This window comes from Molothrus aeneus, chromosome 8, assembly GCF_037042795.1.
Source record: "Molothrus aeneus isolate 106 chromosome 8, BPBGC_Maene_1.0, whole genome shotgun sequence".
Taxonomy (NCBI): Eukaryota; Metazoa; Chordata; class Aves; order Passeriformes; family Icteridae; genus Molothrus; species Molothrus aeneus.
In genome coordinates, this window is record NC_089653.1 from 34,138,921 (window position 1) to 34,157,500 (window position 18,580).

Consider the following 18,580-nt stretch of genomic DNA (forward strand, 5'->3'; position numbering starts at 1 on the left):
CGGCTGGTGCGGAAAGCTAAAGAAGCAGCTTGAAAGTTTTGGGGAATTATTTCGGCGCGGCTCAAACGCCAGGCGAGGATTAGAAAGAGTTTAAAAGCTTTTCCCCATCCCAACGTTCTCCGTCAGAGGCCCCCTCGGAATGCCCAGCTGAATATGGGAGTGGACAAGGTTCTGGTTCCTTTCAGAGAGCTGCCTCGACCTTCTGGGTTTTTCCTCGGGCATTGATGTTTGGTGCACATGAAAGGATTTCTCCAGGGGTTTCTCCAAGGGTTTTGTGGGAAGGGAAGCAGATTGGGTGAAGTAAGAATACAGACTTAAGTTCTCTCTCTGTGTTTTTTTTTGGTGGGAGAGAACTGACTCCTGCATTATCTCACAAACACATAGGAAACATAAAAAGGGGAAATTATGCAGAAAAACATAAATTATGTAGATGCTGGAAAGCCTATGCAAAACATGATATGTGCACATAATAGCATATTTCCCTAGGGTCTAATTGCATCCTTTGGGTACCTTTTGAAGCATCTGAATATTCAGAAGAAAGCAAATTTATTGTAATTTACAAAATATCACAAAAAATAAGGTTGATACAATGATGGATGTTGTAATGGAAACTCACTCTTCAGTTGTTGTCTCAAAGTTGACCGAAGACTAAAATGTAATAAATTAGTGCAGCTGTTGTGTGGGGGGATAGAGCTGCTTCACTCAGCCCATCAACCTCTTTCCCTTGCAATCCTGGTGCTTTTCCAGATGTTTTTTGGCAGGTCCTTGGTACCATGTGAGGGGACCTGTGGGTGATCAAGGGCTGGTGTTTGTTTTCTCCTCAGGAGCAGGGGTTTACTCAGGGCAGAGGAGCTCCATGCCAGCCCCGTGGAATGGATGTGATGGGGGAGCTCTGGTGCCAGAAAGAGTCATCAGGAATTCTGGACTCCCACCAAAATTCCTCCTGAGCCCCACCGAGCAAACTGACAGAGGTTTCTTTGCATCAATAAACAGGGAATGTGCAGATAATCCAAATGCCCCTGCAGCAATTACACCTGCCCTCAGTGATTCCTCTCCTATCAGAAGCTTTTGGGAAACTAGGGATCAGCCACCAAAATCTAAATTTATTCCTCTGTCTTTGAAACAGCTTCAGTGCTTTGAACTCCAGAGTCAGGAGGAGAAGGGGGACAATAGGAAGTTCTTGCTGAGCCACGTTTTAACATTTTTCCAGAGGGAGGAGGTTATTGTAGCTCTTCTTTGGGAGCTGTTCTCCCATCGAAGGCTGACTCAGCTGCCCCAACCACCTCTCCCTGGGCTCCCCTTCCAAGGATTCTCATCAGCTCCTGGCACTGGGGAATGCAGGCTGCTCCTCCTGCAGTTCCTCCACTTGAGGAACTCCTTTGGATCACTGGGATCTCTATAGCTGCTCATATTTCAGGTCAGACAGGTGCAGACATTTGCTTTGGAGAACAGATTCCTTGGAAGAGGGAGCTATCCACAGATTGAAGAGTTTTCCCAGTGAATATTGAGGGAGCATTTACATTTTCCATCAGCATTTGTGGCTGATCTGGTCTCTCTGGACACGGTTTTGAGTAATGTCCTCTAGAGTTGACCTGTTTGAGTGAAGGGTTGGATGAGATGACCTCCAGTGGTTTTCCAACCTTAGCCATTCCTGGATTTCCACTCATTGTTATGAAGGCACAAGAAAGAACATCAGATTCTGAACAGGTATTACTGCACAAACTCTGTTAAAACACCAATATTGGTCTTTTTGGCCACCAAATACTGAATCCCAAATACAAACAGTGTCAGGATGATTGGGATCCAGCACGTTTTCCCACTGCAGAGCCTGTTTTATGAGAATTAGGCTGCTGAACTTAATGCAGAGAAATCTGGGGCCCCTGTGAGAGGCAGGAAGCTGTGCTTGATTTAAGAATCAGGATTACAACCTTTGTCCTTGTTCAAAATATCCACACCCCATGGAAAGAACAAGCAGGGGCTTCAGGTGATGGCACGGGAAAAGAATGCCTGGAAGCAAGGTCTAGATCAGGAAAACACCATGGAAAATCATGGAAGTTTTTGATACACCACCCAAATTTTAATTGTATTTAAGAAGTTTTCCTCCTCCTCTGGTTGCTCAGACCACAGGAAGGGCTGTGGTTTATTCTTCTAGTGTGCCATGCAAGGTGTTGACCCTGAAACTCTTCCTGTCTCCCAGGGAATCCTGGAAGTTTTTGGATGGAGTCACTGGGATTTGCCATCTCCTATTTCTTTTGCCTCCCTGCACAAAGCAGTGAGGAGAGGGCTGCCTTTGGGCACCTTGGAGTGCTGTCATGGTGGAGAGTGTGAGTGCCATGCTGGTGGCACAGCCCTGTGGGATGCAGGGAGAGCACACCAGTCCCAGGGTGGTGTCCCTGCTCTGTCTCACCTCACTCCAGCCTCCCTGCATTCAAGGAATGTGCCCAAGCTCCCCCACCCCTGGAATTTAAATACATAAATGTCCTGCACAGATCTGTTGTTGGATGGTAATGTATTGTCAGCTGTCCTGCCAGCCTTTTTATCTTCTGATTAGCTTTGAAATCATTGAAGCCGGTGAAGATTCGTTTGTTATCGCAGTCCTCCGAGGACCAGAAATCCAGTGATGGTGTGGATGTGCTCTGAGGCAAGTTCCCATTTGTAAGATGGATGATGATTGCTTGTCGATACTAAGAAAAAGAGCTTTGTCAAATCTGAAGTTGTCTCCTTTCTTAATGTAAAATATTATTTTTATTTTCACGCTCGCAGAAAATTGTGATGCTGCGAGCAGTAGGCAAAGGAAAAAACAACCACCACCCCAAAACCCAAGGTGACTCGGATGTTTGTTTATTTGTCTGCTTTTGAGGCATGCAAGATGTTTTCTTTGTTTTGGTTTTTTATTTTTTTTTCAGAAAAAAAAAAACTGTCAAGGGAAAGAAAATACTTTTATGATAAGCTCATGCAGGTTTACAGGAATTTTCTTTCTTTAATGAGCAAGGAGGTAATCTACATCTTTGCCTGCTTTCTCTAATCATCTCCCTGAGATGTTCTCACTCTTGTGCTTTCAAAGGAGCACTCCAAGATTTAGTGTTGGAAGGACTTTGGGAGCTGGGAACCCTGGTCCCAACCCACAGGGGCCCACCCAAGGGCACCTGCCATTGCTGTGGGTCTGTGCACAGGGGTTTCCTCCAGAGTGTCCTGGGATGGGGTTAGAGCACAGCCAGGGCAGAAATGAGAGGGCTGCAGATATTTCACAGAATTCCAGAATCGTTTGGGTGGGAAGGGACCTTAAGGCTCATCCCCTTCCACCCCTGCCATGGCAGGGACACCTCCCACTGTCCCAGGTGCTCCCAGCCCCAGTGTCCAGCCTGGCCTTGGGCACTGCCAGGGATCCAGGGGCAGCCCCAGCTGCTCTGGGCACCTGTGCCAGGGCTGCCCACCCTGCCAGGGAACAATTCCTAATTCCCAATATCCCATCCAAATCTACCCACTTTAAGCTTAAATCCATTCCCCATTCCTGTCCCTCCAGGCCTTGTCCCCAGTCCCTCTCCAGCTCTCCTGGAGCCCCTGCAGGCCCTGCCAGGGGCTCTGAGCTCTCCCTGGAGCTGCTCCTCTCCAGGTGAGCACCCCCAGCTCTCTCAGCCTGGCTCCAAAATCAAAGTGTTCCAGCCTTTGGAAAATCTTTGTGGCCTCCTCCGGGATTGCTCCAGCAGCCCCACATCCTTCTGATGTTGTGGACCCCAGAGCTGGATCAGGAGGGGTTTCATGAGAGTGGACTAGAGGGGGGAATCACTTTCAAGTAATTTCTAACAAAAACCCATTTAAATTCCTCAGAGTGAAGTTGGGTACTAAAGCTGGGACTTGCCAAGACACGTTTAGTGAGTCTCTGCTTAGAGCAGGGCCTTGTTTGGCTCCCCCTTTGTGACTCTGGGGCAATAATGGGGATTTGTACAGCTTCATTCCTGCCACCAGTGGGGCTGGGTTTGCTCAGGGGAGCTGAGCTCAGTCCAAATGTCCTCTGAGCTGGAGCCAGGATGCAGCAAGTCTGTGCTTGGGGCAGTGGGAGATGGATTTGCTCCTCCTGGAGCAGGTGATGCTTTGGTCTGTAGCTGCCTTTATGTACCTGAGGATGATGGTCTCCAAATTTTTCTGTGCTTTCCCCCCATTCCATCCAGCAAAAAGCTTAGAGCTGGGTGTGAAAGCACCCACTGCACCCCTGGAAATCTGTGTTTTCCTGGAGGCCCTGGGAAGTGGGAAACAGAGTGTGACTGGGTGAACTCACACCCTCTCATGGGAGCACCATCTTTGTCACCATCACACCCTCTTTGTCTTCACCAGCCTCTGCTCCTTCCAGCCCTCCCCTCCCCTCCTCTCCCTGGGTTTTTCCATGCCATAAAACCAGGAGCCAGGCTCTTTACAGCCCAGCAGGAGCTGTGTCTTTCTGCTTGTTTGCTCTGCACAGACTTTTGGCCACTGTGAAATTACTCAGACCAACCTGAGGGTGACTGCGGCTGGCTCTGTGCAGCTCTTGTTCTGCATTTCCTGTCCCAAAACTTCAATGGGGGAATCTTTCTTCTCTAAATCCTGTAACAGGACAAGGAACAAAGTTTTTTTGTGATTTTTTTTTTTCTTCAGGAATTCATGAATTGCACTCTCAGTAAGGGCTGTGCAGAGAGCTTGGAGTTCAAAATGAGGAATCATTTCAGTAATGTGGGTTTTGATGGTTTAAGAGGAAAAATGCTCCTAAATCTCACTCCAAACTTTGACCTTCCCTCCCTGGGAGGGAATGGATGAGCAAATGGGAAAAGTGGGGGTGTGGGAAGGAGGATAAGGAAGGCATTGGCTTTAAGCAGAACTCTGTCATGTGAGTCTGTGAACGTGTTGTGAACATATCAGTGAATACATTGCAATTATTAATCCTGTAAGTGATGTCATGGCTTCTTGGCAGCAGCACAGAGCCCTGGGGACACCTCTGGAGCGAGTCAAAGGAAACAGCAGTGGCTGTGAACATACCCAGGGATGCATTTGGCTGGCGGGGCGTCAGGCTGGTGGTGCCAAGCTGCTCTCAGCGGAGGGGCAGAAGCTCAGGGGGTGAGCACAGAGCTGCCAGGGAGGTCAGGCTGCCCCTGAGCTCCAGGGAACCCCAGCAGCAGCACAGGGAACACCAGGAGCAGGGGCCAAGAGCTCCTGACTGCAAAAGCACATGGTCCCTCTGAAGCCTTTCCAGTGCTGCTGGCCAAGGAGCCGCGGGTTTATGGCTTCACACGTCTTCATTCCTGGGATTTAAGTGCACCAGCAGGGCTGTTGGGGATTAACCCGGAGTTAAAAAGGCATTTACGAGGTGGGAGGATATGGAGTGAAATGCTCCTCGTGTCTCCAGGGGCTGGGTTAACAGCCTGTCCCTGCAGGCCTGGCACTCGCGCCCTGAGGGTGACAACAGCGCCAGAGTCCCAAAATTCTACACCAGCTCTTCCCTTTGCTTGGAAACCCCACTGCACTCCATGAGGACCCATAATCCAGGATATTTATGGTGGCTCTCCCAAAAACCAGTGCCCATCTCTGTGCTGGGAGGATGGGGCAGTGCTGGGCTGTGTCCAGGGATCTGCTCTGTCCCTGTGACACCTGTGGGGCAGCCACGAGAGTGAACAAAGCAAGAGCAAAACCTGCTGTAAGGATGAGACCTTTCCCTGATGGCCAAATGGTTTTGATGAGCAAATAGGAGGGTTTTTTTACTTGAAAGGTGGAGGGAAAAGGTGCAAAATGCAGCCCTGTGGTGTTTCCCACATGGATATAGATAACCAGCCTGATTAGACAAGCCTGGCAATATTTTTCCTTATGAGAAATCAGCATTAACTTGGTTCAGTGGAGGAAGAGGGAACAGGGCTGAGGAGAAGGGCAGGAAAATGAAACATGCAGGTGTGAATCCTATCCTGGATGCATTCACACTCAAAACTCATTGCAGCGAGGCGCAGGGATTCCAACTGAACGAGTTTGTATCTCTATTCCAAAGCAGCATAACAGGGAAGCCTCTCATCAGTGACACAGATTAGAGACTGGAAAAAAATCCTGTATGCACAAGATTAATGCAGAGGAAAACCTCCCTGTCCAAGCCCACCACCCACACATCTGCTGACCACCCTCCCCTGCTTGGGCTCCGTGGCTCCACACGTGGGGAGAGGATGGAGATGATTAATCAGGGGCTGCAGGAGATGCTGAATGTCTGTGGCCCTGCAGAGCCTGGGGTTGCTGCTGTCTGCAGTGAGGATTTGGGGGGAAGGCTCTCAGTTGTCAGATAGGGATAGAAGATAAAGGACTCCACCAAACTGGGAAAAAAAAAGGGTGTTTCTGTGAAACTCGTAGGAAGTAAAAAATCAGTGGCTTTGCAGAGCTCTGCTCCCAGTATTATTCTTTGTGATTAGGCTAATGAGCCCTGACTCTTACAGGTACAGTGTGCTGTGATACCCACAGGGGTTGGGATCTTCATCACACAATTAGGTCTCTCCCTCTGTGCAGGCATTTTATAATAAATAATCTGTAGTCTTAATATGGTTTTGAAGCTGGTCAGCACAGTCATTACCCTGCACAGCTCCCAAGTTCAGCTAAAATTCACTTAGATTGTTTGTTAAGTCTTGCCTGGTAATGAATGTAAATGTTTTATGAAAGTAAATATTTATATCTCTTGAATGCTTTTAGATAATTGGTTTTTTTTTCAAGTGGAAAAGGATAGCCATGCCTTGATGAATGATGACCTTTATTTGGGTTCTTGTGCTGTGTTCTGCCTTGGGTTATTGGCTCACAAACGGCTGGGTTTGGTACTTGCCATGGTGAAGAAAACTTGGTGCCCAGTGGTGTCTCCCTCATCAGGGCTCATCTTTCCCCACAGATATGTGCAAAATAAAAAAAAAGAACATGGCCATATCTTACATGGCAAAAAGAAAATGCAGATCCTCTGGATTTATTTCAGGGGCTTTTTGAAGATTTCCATGTGGTTTAGCAGCAATTTTAGTGTGTGCTGTGCTGGGCCCAGCTGGCCTGGCCTGGCTGGTCCCAGTGATGTGCAGGGGAAGGTGGTGTCCCCATAACCCACCCTGCCAAGCTCAGGAGGCACCTGGCCAGCTCTCAGCCCTGCAATATTCCTCATGATTTCTTACTCCCTGTTCAACTCATGGAAAGCATTTCAAACCTCATCTGTCAGGAGCATCACCGCTGCTCAGATAAGTGTTTTAATTTTATTGAATCACTTCTAGCTGCACGTCTCGGATGATTGAGTATGGCCTCTTTGTGGCAGAGTGCTTGGGAGAAGGCACAAAAATCAAACTAAATGATAGTGTTGGCCAAGCCCTTGGCCTGCCATGAAACCAGCTCCTGACTCCCAAAACTGGTTTGCCAAGGATAAATTCCCTTCCAGTTGAAAAGCCAGGCAGAACAGATGTCTTGCCTGGTGCCCTGTAAATAAACATCCCGGGGCTCTGGAGCTCACGACGAGCTGCAGGCTCCAAAAGCTGTTTCTGGATGTGACAAGTGCAGGGTGCTCCCTTCCCTGAGCTGTAGCTGGCACCACACAATTGGATTTGGGATATGGGAAACTTGGGCCCACTCTGGATAAGAGGGGTCATTGTTCCCTTGTTAGACATGATGTGCAGCATTCAAACCCTGCAACTCTGGGCATTTCCAACCGGTGGCTCAGTGAAGCACTTTGGCTCCTGCTTAGTCAGAAGAGAGGATTAATTTAGGAACCTATCATACACCACTAATTAAAAACAGAGGCTGGGGGCAGCTGGGACACCTGTGGCTCATCCCTGGCAGTGCCCAAGGCCAGGTTGGACACTGGGGCTTGGAGCAGCCTGGGATGGTGGAAGGTGTCCCTGCCAAGGCAGGGGTGGCACTGGGTGGGACTTAAGATCCTTTCCAACCCAAACCATTCCATGGCTCCTTAAATCTCTGATTTCTGTTACAACTCCTTTCCTGGACAGGACTTTTTTGTCTCTCTGGGGAGCCTGACTGGGTGAGGGATGAAAAAAAAGGAATGTGAGGAGAAGGGATGTTTGATGCCATCAAAGCAGGGATTTGCAGTGGTGTTGGGCAGTGTGGATGGGTTTGTGCAGGAAGGGAACGAGGCACAGCAGCTGCTGGGAGCCCCCAGGAGCTCCTGCTGCTTTTCCTCTGTCTTTTCCTCTGTGCTCCCCAGCTCCAATGTTGTTTTCCCTTGTTTCCAACACCTTCCCATTTGGCATGTGAGGGCTCTGTAGGGAATAACGTGGCTGCAGCTGGGAGATGCTGAGTGCACATTTCACAGCCTCTTGCCAAAACAGCCCAAATATCCTGCCAGCCTTGGATGAGTGGTGCTTGCCTGGAGCTCAGTCTGCTCAAAGCAGAGTTTTTATGGTGGTTTGAGAAGCAGAGCACAGCAGCAGAGGTGGTGACTGCTCTCCTTGCTGTGGACAGCATCCTTTCCCTGCTCCTGGGGCTCAGGGCAGCACGTGGGGCTGGGACAGAGGATGGGAACAAACTCCAGGATTTCCTCCTGCCTGTACCTTAAAACAAAGTGCTTAAAAGCACTTGGTGCCAACAGAACTTGACAAAGCGATTTGCAGATTTGGGTGACACTGCATAGCCAGGGTTCTCAGATCCTTCTTTCCCCCTTCCCTGTGTGTTACAAATTGCTCTAATGCCACGTAAGGGATTGGGAAGGGAACTTGGGCTCCATTCATACCAGCATTGTTGCTAGGAAACCTCTCCCTTTGACAATGGAGGGTGAGCATGCCTGTGTTTGCCTTTGCCTCTCCGAAGGACAAAAATCACCATGTGGCACTGGCAGGGGGGAGGATGGGGAAAAAAAGAAAAAAAAGAAAAAAGAAAAAATAACAAACCCCAAAAAACCAAACCAACAACACAAAAACCCCTGAAAATTACTTGAAAATTTTGCACTGTGCCAAATGATGCTCTGGATTGCAGATGCCTGTGCTTCTGGTTTTGTAGGGACACAGATGAGGCACAGCTCGAGCCTTCCATGCTTCATGTGCTGGAAAGTCAGGCTGGATTCTTGGAGTGCCTTCTGCTACCTGGGCTGGCTGGGGCTGCTGTGCCATATGGGAGAGGGGGGCGAGTGCCTGCCCCTGGTTACCACGGGGGGAGCCAGCCCTGGCATCCATGGGGAGCACACATTCCCTGCCTGATTTACTGAGCTCGGCTGGGTGGGAAAGAGAGCCCTGGTGATTCTCTGTCCCTCTTTTTCCCTCTGAATTTCTTTGAAAAATATCCTAAAATACCCATTGCGTGTATATATTTTACATCGTGCATGTTTTTTCATAGGCTTGAAAAAAGAAAATATTTGGAAACTCTTTTGCTTTCTTCCAAAGAGATGAGAGGACTGAAGTCTTAATTAGCTAAAAATCAGCCTTCATATTTTTGCCACATATTGGCTTTTTTTTTTTTCCTTTATTTTTTTCTGTCCTGGCTGAAAATCCTGCAGAGTGGAATTTTTTTTGCCCGCAGTAGCTGCTGCCAAACACTTTGGATGAAGAGTTGCACATCAATGTTGACCCCTGGTCAAGGCAGAAGGGGAAAGTCTGGTCTTGTGGCCAGGAGATTACAATTAAAATGTTTAATGTTGCAATTTTGGCTGCAGAAGAGACGAATCTGTGCCTCAAGATGGAATACTGGGTGCAGAAATCATGGACCGTGCCCATGCAGTCTCCAGTGCACCATGGGAGCAAAAAGCTGATAAATGGATCATTATCTTAAGGAAGTGAGGAGTCAATTAAGTGAAAACAAGTGCAAGAAATTTACCAGTTTTAGTAAAAATCCTAATTCTTGATTTGCAGTTGACAGTGGTGAAACCTCCCATTGAATAAAACATTCTGTGGGTTTTTTGAGGGAGCTAAAAGCTGATAAATTGATCATTATCCTAAGGAAGTGAGGAGTGAGGCAGGTGAAAATAAGCACAAGAAATGCATCAGTTTTAGTAAAAATCCTAATTCTTGATTTGCAGCTGACAGCAGCGAAACCTCCCATTGAACCAAACATTCTGTGGGTGTTTTTGAGGAGTTTCATTCCCATTTTCCCCTCTGTGCTGTTTGCAGTGAGGGATAAAAGGCAGGAGCTGCTCTGGGGGCTCCCTGCTTTGTCCATTGTCTGGGGGGGCTGTGGAGGGACTGCTGCTGCCTGTGCCATGTGCCAGGAGCTTTCCCAGCACGAAGACATGGAAATGGAACATCCCAGCACATCCCAGCCCTGGAGAGCAGCTCAGCATCAGGGCAGCACCTCCGGAGCTGCGCTGGGCCCTCTGCCTCCCTCCCTGCTCTGCTCTGGGCACACAAACCCTCTGTGCCTGGCCCTGCTCCTGTTCCCTGCCCTGCAGGCACCTCCTTACCCATCACACCAACTCCCCTCTTGGCGCTTCACACCCCTAATACCACTATTTATCCCCTGTTACATTATTTCTGTTGAAGCAGCAGCTGAGTCCCTCTGTACAAGGTCTTGCGTGTCTGTGTGAGCCATCAGAGCTAAAAGTAGGATTCCTATCTCTGTTTTGGGGAGAAATTAAGGCTCAGACGTGTGAACTGAGTTGTCCAGCACCACTTTTGCGGTGCAGAGGGCTCAGATTTGCAGTGTCTCAGTGTTTTAGAGCAGTGGCTTCCTGATGGACCCACGCACTGCTCTGAGTTTGCTGCAGAGGCTTCAGTGTGTGAAGTTCAGAGCAGCCCTGGACTTCTTTGCTGCTCCTAGAGGATTATTATTCTTGTTGTTATTCTCATTATCATTATTATTATCATTATTTATGAATGTAGGTTTCTTTTTCCTGCTCTGTGCTTCTAAAAGTCCAGCACAGAGGAGCAATTTTCTTTAAGGCTTTTGTCTCTCCTGGGTCACAGTTGAGGATTTCCCTCCTCTCCAGCCCTGTCCCTGCCCTCCCCTGCTCAGGGTGATTTTGAGGGGCCTCTGAACAGAGGATTTCCTAAATTTATCATAATTACCTCCACTCTGGTGCTAAACACCTCTTTTGCTGTCGTGGTCTGTGAATTCACAGGTTATTCCCATGCCTGCTTTCTGCCCAGTGAGCAGCTACAGGTGTGCACCACAAAAACAGATGGAAATGGGATTTTTGTGGAGAGTTGTGACAGTTCAATGTCCACAGTGTATTTGTCTTGGATGAAGTGGTTAATTTGCTGATTTTTCAGGCAATTATTAGAGTTTTAAGGGATGTTTTATCAGCCTTCATATCGCTTATGGAGATCAGGAAAGACTCATGACAATACTGGGGAGGGATAACTGGGTCTGGTTGCTGACACCAAGGGTTTCTACACATAAAAAATGCATAAAATCTCATTGTCTCTAAAACTGACACTCTGTACATTAGATAGGGAACATTATGGTGATGTGTTTTGAGGAGCAGGATCCTGACCTACATTTCCCCACTGGAACTTGCCCACGGGTATTCCCACTTTTTACCCTACCTTTAGCTTCAATATATTCCTTTCCTTGGTGCCTGCTTTTAAGGCTTATGTAGATTTGAGTTTTACTTAATTAATATTTTAAACCTGTGCCCGTGCCTCGATGAGGAAAGGCTCCCTTCCAAAAGCTGCAAATGGGCTACTTTTATTTGAAATTGCATCTGAACAAAGGGCTCAGCACAGATTTATCTCTTGTGTTTCCAAAGCTTTCTCTAGCTCTCCATCAGCTTTGGAATAAAGGGTCTATCCATTAAATTTCATTCATCAAACTCGCCTGCCTATGGCAGCAGCAGCTCCGTTGCCCTGCCTGCCCTTTCAGAGCATTTCCTCCTGAAACCAGTGAGATATTTACTTACATTTTAGCAACTCTTTGAAAATGGCCATTATCAGGATATATCATTATGGGTGAAGTATCCCGGGCTTAATCTGCCCGTTGAAATTTACTTCATGTAACACACACAGTGTGTGCCCTGTAAATAACACACTGCATCTCAGGAAATGAAAGATGTTTTGAATAAATAAATAATGGCTTGCTGACTACTGAGGCTCCTGGCTTTGGTAATGTACTGTGGAAGAGAAAGTAAATAGAAATCTCCTTCTGGGCATTTCCAAACATCAAAATGCCCTCTGTGTTTTGTTGTGGTTAAACACACAACCCCAGCAGAAGCCTGGAGCCCCCTGTTTGGGTGGCCTTGCAAATGAATAGCTCTGATTTTGCTGTAATCAGGGTTCCTGTGAGGGAGCAGAAGGTGTTGTTGGATGTAGGGGATTTTTTTAATGAAAAACTCTGGCAATGCAAGGGATGTGTCTAAGACCTGGTGGTGTCTGGTTTAATGATGACTGCCAGCATCTGAGGGATGCGTGGTTCTGCGGCAGAGCTTTGGTAGATGTTGTTTTCTGCTGGAATTTTGGATGCTGTGGTGTGCAGGGACCACCTCATGTTGTGTTGAGCCTTGGGACAGGGTGAACCTGCCCCAGGGTCTAACCCAACCCTTGGATGTGCCGTGCTGCTTGAGGGAACAGGGAAGGTGGTAGATGGAGATCATTGGCCATCCTTGTAAAACCATCTCAGAGCTCATCATTAACTTGAGTTTTAGCTGAAGATTCAGATTTGTGGAAGGAAAAGCCTGGAAACAGTGATTCCTGGTGGGTTTGGGGTGGTATTTAGTTCAGTTTGATGTGGCCAGCTCAGGTGGAGATCAGCACTACCCATGAAGAAATACAACACCTCCCACCGAGACTCAACAGGGACACGACCCGTCTGCAAATCCCCTCGCTGAATAATTTCCACCAACTCTGGCTTAGGTAAAAGACAGAAATCTATCAAATGTTGTACAGATTAACTTATCACCCAGTTAAATCGGCTGTCAGTCTGGGCTGCCTGTGCTTGGCAGGGTGAATTCAAATGCATGCAAATTTCCCTGGTGGCTGACGAGCGACGATGGTGGAGCTGTCAACTGATGACATGTGAAAATACATTAACATTGTTTAAAATATATTTGAAAGGGATAGCTCATATTTTGATACCATTTTCACAGGCAAATGATTTGTATGAGATCTGAAACACTGACCACATAATTTATACTGGGAGGACTTTTTTTAAAATTTTTTTTCTTTTTCCTAATAGCAACTCTTCAGATATGTTTTGTGCTTGGAGGAAGCCCCCAAACAATTAACAATTACCACACAAACCAGTTCCAGTCCCATGTGCCACCATTGTACGGAGTCACTGTTCCGATAGCCTCTCTTGTCACTTCCACTTGATCTTTCCAAAAGTGATTAGAAACTTCAAAAGAACCAATTACACAGGCCATTGTGCTAGAGACCTGGCACTTTTTTTTTTTCCCAAAGCCTCTTGCTCCTCCCTGCGTTTGGACTCGCTGTCTTTAATTTCTCATGTTTGCAAGATGGATTTCTCCACTTAATGGGAGCGATTACTAATACTAAAAGCTCCAAAGCTTTCACTCCTTCTTTCAGGGCTTAGTGACTCCTTAGCCATTAGGACAGTGAGGATCCACGTGGCTTGTGATGGTCACTGCCTGTGTCCCCAGTTCCACCAGTGACCGTTTGGATAAGCAGCCCTGAAAGGCAGGAGAGAGATGCAGGAAAAGGTCACAGGATGTGAACAAGTGTTGACTGAGCTGTGTGATAAGAAAAACATCTGAAGCCTGTGATTCAAGATCCAGCCTTTAGTCTTGAATCTTCAGGGGTGAAAGGGGAGAACTTAGCACAGTCTAAAAACAGCAGATCTCACAGTTCAGCAGTCAACCATGGCGTCTGATACATGAAAAAAATTACTTATGCTGTCAGCTTCCATTATTTACATGATCTTTCTATGGTTGAGTCGTGGCTGTGGATGTGCAATTCAGCTAGAAAAATTGTGTATTTACACAGATGGGTGCTGGCATGTGACCAGGGCTCGAGCAAAACGCATGGTTAGAGGTGGAAATCAAATACAGAGAGGGGTGAATTGGTTTTTGAGGGGTTTGGTTACAAGGTGGAAATGTTTGCAGGTATGAAGGGCTCTCTGGGAGATGGTGATTCTTAGGAAAAGGAAGGTGATGTGAACAGGTCTGGGGGCTTTGCTCTCCTTGGCTTCCTGGGGTGTCTGCACTCTGTTTGACAGGGGCATCTCTGCCTCTGGTTTTATTTGGAGATTCCTGGCAAAGACAAAGATGATGTCAGTACAGTCAGGAAGGTCTACCAATAAGATGAAAAAAAAGTAGTAATAATAACAAATGATCATAATGGAAGGTGACTGTAAAGGTGTAACTGGAGTGCCTGGGGTGGCGGAGAAGAGACCTGGAGGTTCTCGTTCACAGAAGCACCTTCTGATGAGGGAGAGACAGAGCTCAGGACAGAGGAGCTTTCCTTTCTCATTCATTCACTTCTTCCTGTGGATTGTACATGGGACAATGTTTCCACAGCCTGGATTAGACCATGATTAAATCAGTGGGAATTTACCAGTAAACTTTTTTTTTTTTTTTTTTTGTGCCTTACAGTGGTGTGTTTGTGCACTCTGGGCACCACTGCTTCCCTTAGAATCCCTTCAGAATCGAAACCTGGGGATGAGATGCAATCCCTAACCTTTCCATGGCTGTGGGACACTGCCATAAATCCCTCCCTTCCTTCATTTCTGGGGTTTGCCTTTTGAACACCATCTCCAGGTGCAGATGGGCTGTAAAACACTTCAGCCAGGTTCAGCTGACTCTGTTCCTGCTGAGGAGTTTGCAGAGAGGGAATCCTCAACAGTGCAGGTGATGGGAAAACTTTCCAGGTTCCAAACTGGACAGGAGGTTCTGTGACAAAGTCTTCACAAAGCTTGGAATTTTACCAGGATTGTTTGGGTAGCCGTGTAGTACTGAGGTGAGGTTTTTGTCACTGGTGCGAGGTGACATCTTTAGTGAACTTTCAATTTAAGCAGAAATCTCTGACCTGGTTTTGATCTCCAAAGTTCAAACATGGGCCATGTGTCAGGAGCACAGACCTCAGTGCTGCAGGGCACAGGTAATGGAGGGAAGAGGGATGAGAGGAGGGAAAGCAGGAGCAAGGGGATGAGGCCAGGCCATCAGAGAGACTGCCAAGGAGGGCAACAGGTCGTCTGCTGACATTAGTGGCCAGTGGTTAACTTGGAACAACATGTATTTCACATTAAAACAGTATAAAATATTTGTAGGTGTGTTTGTGCCTTCCTTGAGGGTGTGACTCTCCCTCCCTTAAGGAGGAGAAGCGTCCTCGTGGGTTGCCAGGTATTTAACACGTTGAAAATTGGTACATAAAATCCATTTAACTTGTTAGTGAATCAATTGCATCTCCCTTGGTGGCGGTGTGATGTGCAAAGCCTTTCCCTCCAAATTGTTGTCTTTAGTTCTGCTGGCTTGTAGCCTGGTTCAACTCCATTCAGCTGGGTAAACTGGGGGGAAAAAAGAGACTTTTGTCCACATGGAGACATTTCCTTATGAGAAAGCTTCTCTTATCAAAGAGAAGCTTGTGGTTGTGATGTTAAGGAAGGCAGTGAGGCTGGTTTTTTCCCAGAGGGAATTGAGCCAGAAAGTGTTCTTGTATTGAGGGGAAAGCCCCCATCTGCCAGTCCACTGCCACTTTTAACAGCCCAGAAGCTTCTGATTGCAGATGCACTTCCCAGAAAGAGTTAAAGAGCAGCACAAGCCCAAGAAGGTGAGGAAGGGGAACGGAGTGGCTCAACTTTGAGCCATCCCATCCCATCCCATCCCATCCCATCCCATCCCATCCCATCCCATCCCATCCCATCCCATCCCATCCCACTTGGCTGGCCTTGCCAGCAGCTGTGTAAGAGCAAGGCAGGAGAGCGGCAGGGAGGATGGAACACAGAGCGGGCCCCTGCCTCCCTCCTCTCATTGCTTTTCCCTCTACAAGGCCAGTTCCAGCCCTGACTGGGTGGATTACTGCTGGTTTGTGCATTGTCAGGTCATTCATTGCATCATTTTGTTTTTTATTGCTGCTCTCTGCTCGTGATCGGCTCCGGGCGCTCCCTGCGCCCTGGGATGTGCCGCTCCTGGGAGCCTGGGATTGCTGCTGCCAGCAGGAATGGCCACTTTTCCTCCTGGGAAAATTGGCTTCTTGGGCTAAACCTGTCTCCAAACTTCTCTCTCTGCTCCTGTGGACTTTTTTTTTTTTTCTTTCTTTTTTTCTCTATTTTTTTAACGTGCCCATCCCATCTCAGGAAGGACTGGAGTGGGTAGGGAGGAGGCGGCATTGCTCTGCCATGGGGCTCGGTGTGGAGGGGATGTTGTAGAAATCAATTTTTGCACCCATTCTGTCCCCAAACACGGCCTCTGGTGAGGACAGGGTGGTTCAGGCTCACTGTGACCCTCGTGGGATTGTTAGAGCTGGAAGGGACCTCTGGAGATGGGGTGCAAAGCCCTGCCAAGAGAAGGCCACCCAGAGCAGGGGACACACCTGTGTCCAGGTGGGTTGGGAATGCCTCCAGAGAGGGAGATCCCACAACTCTCAGTCCTGCTGTGACATTTGCATCCTTGACTCAAACTTTTTTCAGGATCAGAACCCACCAACCCCAATGTGTGAGGTTGTCTCAGCGAATTTCTACAACTCTGGGCCCAAGTTGTGGGTTTTGCTGATCAGACTCAGTGCCTGGCACAACAAAGCCCAGATCCTGCCTGAGATACCCCAAATGAACACCTCAATTTAAAAAGATTTTTAGGCCAAGTATGGAAGTTTTGTTATAATTGAGTTTTCCCCCCTTTCTCCCCCCTTTTTTCCCCCCCTTCAAAATGATTATAGATAAGAAAGTAGGATGCAAAAGTCTTCATTAAAAATGCATTTTATAAAATTGAAACTTAAGTGTCAGGTTTTTTGAGCAGTCTGTCAAATACTTGACAATTAAAATAGCTGTTTTTAAAAAATTAATGAGACACAATAAGGACTAAATGCTTGCTCCTTCTTAGGATAGAGTAGAAACATAACAAGTCCATTATATTTCCTTACAAAAATGTCCCATTTGTAAAATATGCTATAATCTATTTTTAATTAAATTAGTATATGCAATTTATTACCTGAGCTATATTTATTAATATTTAATATTTAATTTCAAATTAATTATCCAAGTAAAAGAGGGCTCAGCTGGGCTGGAGAGACTCATAGAACAGCAAGTGTCCTGCAGCAGCTGGAGGTAAACCTGGAATGTGCAGCTGTCCTCAGCTTTGTGGGAATGATGGAAATAAAATGATGCATCAGAAGCTGTGGGCGCAGTCACCTTCCTGTGTGGAAGTGTGGAATCCCTGAGATGAATGCCTGGCGTTCATGTATTCATAATTTGGGAAGTATTTTCACTGTGTTAATCAGAGAATGGATCAGGTTGGAAGGGACCATTGGAGATTATGGAGTCCAAACTCCCTGCTCCAGCAGGGACATCCCAGAGCACATCACTCAGGATGGTGTCCAGGCGGCTTTTGAACACCTGTAGAGGAGGAGATAGTGCTGATATTCATCTCAACACTGCTCTCTGTGACTCTGGAGCATCCTGAGCACCAAGACCTGAGCTCCCAAAGTTGCACCTTCCACCACTTTCCTCGGTAGTTTGCTCCATTTCCATGCTTTGGGAAGTTTTGCTCCATTTTCCACAAGATGGGATTTCCTCCTTCTCTCCTGTGCTTTTATGAGCAGAGAAGAAAGGTCCCACTCAGAAATTTAGAGTGTGATTCCTTGGGTCAGCACCCAGCCTGTCACCCTGTGTCACATTAGGCAAACCCAGGCAGACAGAAATCATGGAATGGTTTGGGGTGGAAAAGACCTCAAATGCACCCAGTGCCAGCCCTGCCATGGCAGGGACACCTCCCACTGTCCCAAGGTGCTCCCAGCCCCAGTGTCCAGCCTGGCCTTGGGCACTGCCAGGGATCCAGGGGCAGCCACAGCTGCTCTGGGCACCTGTGCCAGGGCTGCCCATCCTGCCAGGAAGGGATTTTTTCCTACTATCCCATCTAAACACTCCCAGGCTGAAGCCTTGTCCTGGCACAAGATGCTCTTGTGAAAAATCACTGTAATGGGCCACGTTTTCAGGATTTTCTTCACCATTTTCAGGGTTTTCTTCACCAGTCTACCAAAACTTCAGGTAGCATTTGTTGTTATTATTATTATTATTATTATTATTATTATTATTATTATTATTATTATTATTATTTAATATTTAATAATATTATTTGTGAGTTTGTGAGTGCTGGCAGACCAAAAGTTGGGGCATCCTCTCCTGAGGGCATCCTCGGCTCTCTCCTCTTCTCTTGGCCCTATTCTCTGTTTCTTCCCTTGGAAAATCTTCTACCACTTCTGCTCTGGAGCACTCCAGGGCAAATCTCTTGAAGCATCTCTTATTTCTTCCTTTTAGTTTGCCACTTTTTGGTTTCAGCACTTTTGTGAACATGACTAAATAGATATCTTGCTCTCAGCCATATACAATCCGACAGGAGCTGCACCAACGGGGAGCTGTGGAGGTACAATGGAATACTTTCTAATTTACCCAGATAATTTGCAGAGACTGCCAGTCCTCTGTTGGTTTAAGCCAAACTTCAGTGTGGGTTGTTGTTTTGTTCTTTTTTCCTCAGGAATATAATTTTATATTAATTACACTGGGATTATGCGAA